Genomic DNA, 9,096 nt, shown 5'->3' on the forward strand with positions numbered 1-9,096 from the left:
AAGATCACCATGTCTGTGATTGTTTTTTAATAAATTAAATTTATTTATTGCAGCTCATTTTCCTTAAAGAAAATATTTTACTTTTTTGATTAGATTTGTATATTTATTTTTTTAAGTTTAAAAAAAGAATATTTACATACAGCTTAAGATAACATACAGTAGAATAATACAAAGCAATTGATCAAGAAATACAGAAAATGAAAAAGTAAAGTAAGATAAACAAAAAAGGTATACAATGCATAAAAACAGAGAATTACAGTCTGATTGATTATTTATCAACTCTATATACTAGAGGGAGTATAAGGGGATGCATGATACAATCTTGAAATCTTGAGATGGAAGTCAGGGAGGTTGTAGAACTTCGTGGAGATGAGGAGGGGGGCAAAAGTTGTGACAGCGGAGTAATCAAGAAGTTGAGTAACAGGTGTCCAAAGAGCCTTTCGTTTTAAAACAAGAGATAAAGGGTGCAAATATGCAGTATCTAATCAGGGGGTTGTGACAAACTGCATACCACAACTCCTTAAAATAAAAGTGTTTAAAATCCTTCTAATTAAGAGTTATTTGCTAGAAAGCAAGTGATAATAACAAATCTAGTAACTGCATGTTAAACGGAGCACTGACCCAAACCTCGGATACACTACCTAAAAAGTACATTGGAAATAGAGAAAGAGACGTTGCTCTGGAGAATGAGATTAATTTAACACCAAACTTGTAACCTAATAGAATAGGGGACAGGTAAAAAGTAAATGTTTCAAGTCAGCTTGTGGAGCGGAACAAGTCCAATAAGTGTTCGGAGTATCTTGATTAATCATATTAAGGGTTTGAGGTGTCAGAAAAGGTCTGTTGTAAATTTATAATAAGGATTTGTGTAATGCTAGCTGCATGAGATGACTTTCTGATTTTAATCCAGATTCGTTTCCAGGCGGGTGTAGGTAGAATTGTGGAAAGATCTTCCTCCCATGTAAGTTCAGTCTTAGACTTGGATCTCAAAGTGGGAGCCTCAAGTAAATGTGAATAAATAGGGCTTATTGTGTGGGTGTTGAAGTATCAGAGGGTGAAATGGATTTGAAATAGGTATATGCTTGAACTATAGCTCCCTGTAAAAGAAGACATTTGGTTAGGAATGTAGATGGAAGACTGAAGAGATCCTGAACATGAGGAAAAGTAAGGAATGAATCGCGAATAAATAATTGATTAACCCAAATCAACTCTTTGATTCTCTAGAAATGCCACTAAATTAGATGTTCTTTGACCTGAATACATTAGTTATTCCATATAGCAGAGTTAAGAAAGGAGTCAAGATCTGTGGGAGAATAATGAAATACAGAAGACAAAAATATGCAAGTATTATTGATAATAGGGTTGGACATTTTTCGAGGATTTCGTATTAAGGAAAGGAATTCTGAATAATATGGAGATACAAAAGCTCATTCCAAAGCAACACATATCGGAGTATATATATAACAAGGGGGGTGCAATCCAATGAGAAGATTGCCGCAAAAGGAAAGATTTATGGTATTTCAGGAAATCAGAAAAATGTACTCCACCCTCAACTTTAGGCCATTTCAGCTTAGCTAAAGACATACGTGGCTTCTTATTATTCCAAAGGTAAACAGACAGTAATGAGTTTACGTTCTTCTAATGCTTAAGAAGGACATGTAGGGGAATATTAGAAAGAGTAAAAAGAATAACAGGAAGCATCATCATCTTAACTGTGTCAGGACGGCCCCACCAAGACAGATAAAGGGGACGCCATTTACTAGTTAGAGAGGAGATTGTCTGGATACACTTGTCCAAATTGATTGAAATTGAAGATGAGAGGGTGGAAGAGAAGTGTAGACCAAGATTTTTTTCTTTCAAATCTGTTTTATTGAGATTTGTATGAAAAATGGATAGACAAAAACATCAAATAACAAAAAGAAACAACAATATTAATAGAGAAGAAAGAGGAGAGGAGAGAAAGAAAAGAGGAAAAAGACCAAGAGATAGAGAAGAGAAAAAGGAGAAGAAGAGATGGAGACCAAGATTTTTAAGTTGTTTAGATTGCCACGTAAAATGGGAAGAAGAGAAATCACGACTAAAAGTGAATTTATTAAGTGGTAGAATTTTGCATTTGTCGTGTTTAGCTTATAGCCCGAGATAGATGAGTAAAGGAGCAACTGCTGATGCGAAAGCAGGAATTTGAACAACGATGTTCAGATATAAATAGTAAGATGTCGTCAGTGTAGCAGCCAATTTGACCTGTTGTGAGCCAAGGATGAATCCATGAATGTTAACATTCTAGCAGATCTGAGATAAAAATGGTTCTAACGCTAAATTAAAAAGAAAGAGGGAAAGGGGACAATCTTGACGAACCCCTCTGTGTACGTTAAAAAAAGAAGATGTGAGACCATTGGCACAAATGCCCGACTTAGGGAAAGTATAAAGAAGAGAAATGAGAGTCATAAATTTCGGCCCAAAACCAAACCATGTTAAAGTTTGAAATAGGAATGACCAAATAACATGATCAAAAGCCTTTCAGCATCTAAAGCAATGGCCGCTAGAGAATCGGGTAAGCTTGCAGATCTAGAAATTATATTTAAAAAAGACTAGTGTTGTCTGAGAGAAATCTACCCTTGACAAACTCAGATTGTTCCTTGCCTAAAAGATCAGGGAGAAGTACTTCTAGACGCATAGCCAATGCCATTGAGAACATTTTATAATCTAAATTAACTAAAGAGATGGGACAATAGTTTTTACAAAAGTGTGGATCTTTACCCACTTTCGGAATTAAGCAGATGAAGGGATCTAGAAACGAGCCAGAAGAGGTAGCCGCAGTAAGAAAAGAATGAGTTAACAGGCAAAGTTCAGGAAGAAGCAATTTGGAAAAGTGTCAATAAAACTCAGCTCTGAAACCATACGGCCCTGGAGCTTTGTCTTTTTTAATGGAAAACAATGCGAGCTGAAGAGTAATATCCATCTCTAGGGAGGCGAAGTCGACTTGAGAATACGCCGGTTGTGAAATGTAGGATAGATAACTTAAAATTGCAGGATCAGAGGGTTGATACTCCAGCTAGTATAGATTTGTATCAAATTGTTGGAATTGAGTTAAAATATCTTGATCTTGATGATGAGAGGAGACATTGTCATCAGTTATTGATTCAATTAATAATTTATTTTGTTTAATTTTCAGATGGTTAGCTAGTAGCCTTCTAGATTTAGTTTGACCTCTATAATACTTAGCACTAGATTTAAAAAGATAAGAAGCAACGTTATCTATGGATACTTTATTAAAGTTAAGTTTGGCTTTAATTAGCTGATTTAGAGCTTGTTGAGAATGGGGCATATAGTAAGAATGTTCTAAAAGTATTATTTTAATTAAGAATTAGTTTAGACTGCGATTGAGATCAACGCCTCCTGTTAGAAGCAAAATTAATTATAAAATCTTGAGCTGAGGCTTTAAATTCATCCCAAACAGTATCAAAGGAACATCTTTCATTTGATTAAAGAGCAAAAAGTCTTGAGCAAAAGTTGTAAAAGAAGAGGTGAAAGAGGAATCCAATAGTAGGAAATTATTAAATCTCCATCTTTTAGGAATAATAGAATTGGGTATAATGTCAAAATGCACAGAAAGTGGGGCATGAGCAGAGATCAGAATGCAGCCAATATCTGCTGAATGCAGGGATTGAGTTAGGTGATGTGAAACAAAAACATAATCAATTTGAGATTGTGTATGATGTACTGGGGAGAATAAAGTATATTCCCTTAAGGTTAGGTTGAATAATCGGCAGGCATTAGTAAGATTGCATCTCTGAATAGCTTGTGTGAAAGTTTTGGGGATTTATTTGGGATATAGTGCGATGAGGAGTGTCTGTCTAAAAAAGGATCAACAGGTAAGTTACAATCACCAGTCAGAACCAGACTGTGTCCAGATATTGCAGAAGCTTCTGAGAAATTAAGGACCAAAATTGATAATCAGGTGCATTAGGCCTATATATGTTGAACAGAACAGTTGGAGTCTTTTCACAATACACTTTAAGAATTAACCATCTCCCAATCTCATTTTTCTCTTGAGAATTCAATTGAACTTTCAACGACTTATGACACAATATTGCAACTCTGTGTTTTTTCCCAAAGCAGGTGAAAAGAAAACTTCACCCACCCAACCCCTTCTCAATTTCATACATTCGATATCCGAGAGATGAGTTTCCTGCAAAAAGGCTATATGAGCATTACGTTTTGATAAATTGGTGAGAGCACGCTGTCTTTTAATTGGAGAGTTCAAACCCCTGACATTGTAAACAGACAGAATGGAGAGAACAATCAGACCTGAATTTAGAGAAGATACAGCAAAGCCTCAAAAGTTGTAGAGGAAGGATTCTTCTGCAAGAACTAAGATATGGTAGGAAGTTTAAAAGAAGAGAGAAAAAGAAGAAAAAGAACCCTGTATCAGGAAAAAAATACATCGAACAAGAATATAACATAGACAGGGTATACAGACAAGCAGAAAGAACCCTATGAAAGTAGGGGAGGGACCACACGGAGAAGACATCACGTCCGATCCAGAGGGAGTTGCATGATGCGGGAGGGGGGCGGTGAGACAAGTAATGGGGAACCAAGCCATCCACGACATAGGAAAGTCATTGTAGGATAAGAGAGAACGATATAAAGTGTTAAATCGAAGAATAAACCTTAAATTGTTATACTAGAATAATAAAACTCATCAACAAGAATAGCATAATATATTCTTAAAGACAGTATAAGTAACAAGTAAGCTTAGCGCCACCAAGCAGTCACTGTATAGATATTGAGGGAGCAACGTCCATGACATCTGCTCTGTAAGACGTAAGAAAATCCCGCAATCAAGAAGGATCGTCATATGTTGTTGTTTTATTATTATGAGTGACTTTGAAAAAGCATGGATGAAAAAGACCAAACTGGGCTCCGATTGAACGAAGGGCAGGTCTCCTACTCAGAAAGTCTCTTTTCTTGTCTGCCGCTTTGGCATAGTCTTGGGACAAATATAGAGCATTTCCTGACCAGATGATTCTTTCAATGCGATGTGCAGCCAATATAACTTGCATTAAATTTGTATACTCCAAGAAGTAAAGAATGAAGCCTCTAGGTATCTTAGTAGGTGAAGCAGTCGAAGGAGAACCACCCAATCTGTGACATTTCTGGATGTTAAGTTGCAGACTCTTTGGTATCTGCACTGTAAGATCCTAGGTAAAAAAGATTTGCAAAAAGAAATAGAGTCTGCCTCTTCTGTACCTTCGGGAAGGCCATAAATCCATAGGTTATCCCGTCCATTGTGATTTTCAAGGTCTTTGACCTGTCTCTGTAAAGAAGGAACCTGTATCTGTAAAGAGTTCACTTTAAGAGATGTGTCATTGAAGTGCAGGATTTGTTGTTTCGCCGAAGACAAACGTTCCTCCATGAGGGACTATCTACCAGTGAGAGTTTGCAATTAGAGTGTTAGTGTCCTCCATAAAAGGGCGCAGAGCTCTAACTTCCTCCAATAAATGGTCAAGAGAGGCTGCATGTACAGGCTTTGTAGGCGAGGGTGGGTCTTTTTTAAACCTCTCAACTTGTGGCTTACTGACCTGGGCTTGAGATGAAATTGCAGGCGAGATATGAGAAGAGGCTGCGGTTAGCCCTGCATTTGAGGTAAGATTTTCCATTGTGGCAGAAACAGCCGATGCTGGCAAATGCCTTCGTAAGTTTCCTACTGGAGACTGAGTTATAGAGTGGAGAGCTTTTGACCTGCCATGTATTAGAGTCACACAAAATTAGCGTAGCAGCGTAGCCAGTGTAAGGTAATTATTTCTTTACCACAGATATTCGTACAACTGATGCAGCAGTTAGAATGCCACAGCAAGCATGACAATAAAAAAGGAGACTCAGAGCATAAATTGAAAATTTCCAAAGAATTTTTCACAAACATGCTGCTAGAAACCTGTTTAATGATGGTGCAGTGCTCCAGTACTATCAACAGCTGAAAAAAAGTATCAGAAAGCCATGGAGATGAGGAAAGAAAAAGAAGAGACAATGCCTTTAAGTATATAGGCAGCTCAAGTGGAGACAATGCCTTTAAAGATGTGTCTTCAAGAGAGGATCTTGTCAAACATTTCCTCAGAGGATTAAGCTGACTCCTCTCATATCCAAAATGGCAAAGGAAGAGAGACAGATCGCTTTCAAGTGGATTTGTGGGCCCTCGCATCACCAAAAATGAAAAAATGAAACCACTGTGCATTCCCTGCCCAGTACGGGCCACACAGCGAGAAATCAAGCTGGGGGGGCCGCCTCCGCACCGCTGAGATCCACACTGCCCTACAGAGCTTCACCGGTATGCTGCCATCTCCCAAATTTTTACTTTTTTCAAAGTTTGAGAGTTGGTAGTGGTCCATTTTTTATTATTTCACAAAATAGAAGAGGTCCCTTTGGGACCACTTGCCTTTTGCAAATGCATTACCACCCTGACTCTAGAGCCAGTTATTTTTCAATGTTTCGTGACCAGAAACATGATGACTGTGTGTAGCCCAACCATTTCATGGGACCACCCTCACTTTGATTTCAAAGAACTTCAATCCCCTTGCCTTCTCAGTGATGTTGTCGCACTGTGATGGGTAGATCATGTTCCACTACTATTGAGATTTGAGTCCCAACACACTTCATCACACAATTTTAAGGTGTAGCAAGCACTTAAAAGTTCCAAAGGCTTTGTATTGTGGTTGTATTTATAAAGTGCTCAATACCCCTGGCAAGATACGGGGTATGGGGAGCATTCTGCTTCATGCACATTCTATAGGTAGAAGGGTGACTGTCTGTCATATGTGCTATATCGGCTGTGCTTTGATTTCATTTGCAAGGACCAGAATTATGCTCTTACTGCATTCTTGTCTCTGCAGCTATGTGCATATTGAGCAAAAAGTAATTTATGTTATGACTCCTAAACATTGGATGGTAGTGTATGGATAGATTGAACGTGAGGGAGTGCAGTGTGACCTGTGTGGTAAGTGTTTTGGTGTTGTGCATGTAAGTCAGTGACAGCTCATGCTGCAAAGAGGATGTAGCCGCACATAAGTACAGGTGTAGGCAAAGAATATGGGACCCAACATAGTTGCACATATGGATACCCATCATCCTTGGTGTGGTCTCTATTGTACAGATTAAATCACACTAACTATGGAAGAGATGAAAATCTGCCAGAGGCAAAGAGCACAATCCGCAGGAGGTGCAATCTTACATCAACTATAGAAATGGGCTTCATACAACCAGCCCGGGTATATGATTTGAGGAGTTCAACAGAAGCTGCAGGGACCAGCCCATAGGAGTGGACATTATACAACTAACTAAAGTTAATGCTTTAAGCAGATGAATAACCATCAACGATGGAGAGTGCATCCACTACGAGGTGCAATCTTCCATCAAGTGGCAGAAGTAAGCCTAAAATGAAGAGCAATTATACAACTCAGTTCAGACCAAGTTATATGCATATCAGTCTTGACCCTGTGCCTCATGGGAACAGTCCAGCCCGAACTGCCAAGCCAGGTCTTCCCTGAACTAAGAAACAAGCATCCGGGGACCGGTTTCGGGGTAGCACCCCTCTTTAGCCAGGCTAGCTTGAATCCAGTCCAAAGTGAGCAAGGGACCCACGTCTGGGCATACTCTGCTCCGCATCAATCAGTTAAGGGACTATTGGTCTACAGACCACCTGGCCCACCTGCGACTTTTTTTGAAGATCTTGACTCCGTTCTTTTGGGACTGGCCTTGAAAGCAGAACATTGCATCGTGGCCGGAGATTTCAATTTTCGGATGGATGATCCATTCGATGCGGTTGCTATTAAACTCTCTGAGGCTATGGCACCGCTGGGCTTACTCCCTTATTTGCAGGGGCCGACGCATGCTAAGGGGCACACTCTGGACCAGGTTTTCTCGACCTCCTCTTTGGAGGTCTTAGAAATTATCCCGGTACTGTGGTCAGACCATCTGCTGGCTAAATTTTTGATCAAAGGCACAGGTAGATTGGCTGGTGCCGCTCTAGAGCAGCATGGTCGTACCCATAGGGCGTACCATCGAGTGACCCCTGAGATGCTGGCTCAGGCGGCCCTAGATATCCCTTGCCCTCTCTCTGGCGACCTGTCGAAGGATCTGGAGTCCTTACAGGCATGGCTTTCTGACAGGCTTAACGATTTGGCCCCGGAACTGGCTCCTCGTCTTACTCCCAAACGAGTTTCCGCCCCTTGGTTTTCCGTAGCATTGTCGGCTAGGCGGCAGCAATGCAAGGTAGCTGAAAGAGCCTGGCGAGTAAAATATGACTCGGATGCTAAGTTGACTTATAAGAGCTTGGTTAAGGAGTACCACCGAGATATCCGCCTGAGCAAGAAAGCCTACCTGACAGAGAGGATAGAGGCTGCCTCAACCTCCTGTAAGGAGATCTTTTCTATAGTTTTTTTTTTTTTTTTTTTTTTTTAAACCGTTTATTGCAATCTCAAGAATATACAAGTATGGGCCTACAACCTTCCGGCCGGCCGCTAGAATGACAGGAGCATATGACATACGTTCAAAAACACTTGGCCTTGCAGAAAAGCAGAATCAGGAGGTATCAACGTCGTGGGCCACATCACTCTGACCCCACAATACGGTTTCATTTTATACAAACAACACGAAAAATCACACCCGCAAGGCAACCCGCAACCGAAAGTAACAGCACGTGCTCCCCGAATGGGGGACCCCAGCCATCCACAGGAGTCCAAAGAGGGGAAGGGGAACAGATCGAGGACTGGGGGAACTCTGTGCCCGGGGCTGGGGAAAGGAGTCAACTAAGGGGACGGGGTTGGTGAGGCAGCAGGCAGCAGTGGTGGCGCGCAGATACCCCCGCGGTAGGCGTTCCAGGGGCCCCATACTTTCACCCAAGCCCCAGGCTTACCCCTCGCCACATACACCACCTTTTCTCGGAACATGCACCAATCCATGTGTTCTTTCCAGGCCGACACCGCCGGGGGCCTCTGGGATCCCCACAGTTGAGCAACGTCACGCTTAGCAATCATATATCCCAGAGTCACCCATCGCGTCTGCGGAACCGAGTAGTCAGTTGGTTCCCACACATTCAGCAAG

Source organism: Triturus cristatus, chromosome 7 (genome assembly GCF_964204655.1).
Source record: "Triturus cristatus chromosome 7, aTriCri1.1, whole genome shotgun sequence".
Classification (NCBI taxonomy): domain Eukaryota; kingdom Metazoa; phylum Chordata; class Amphibia; order Caudata; family Salamandridae; genus Triturus; species Triturus cristatus.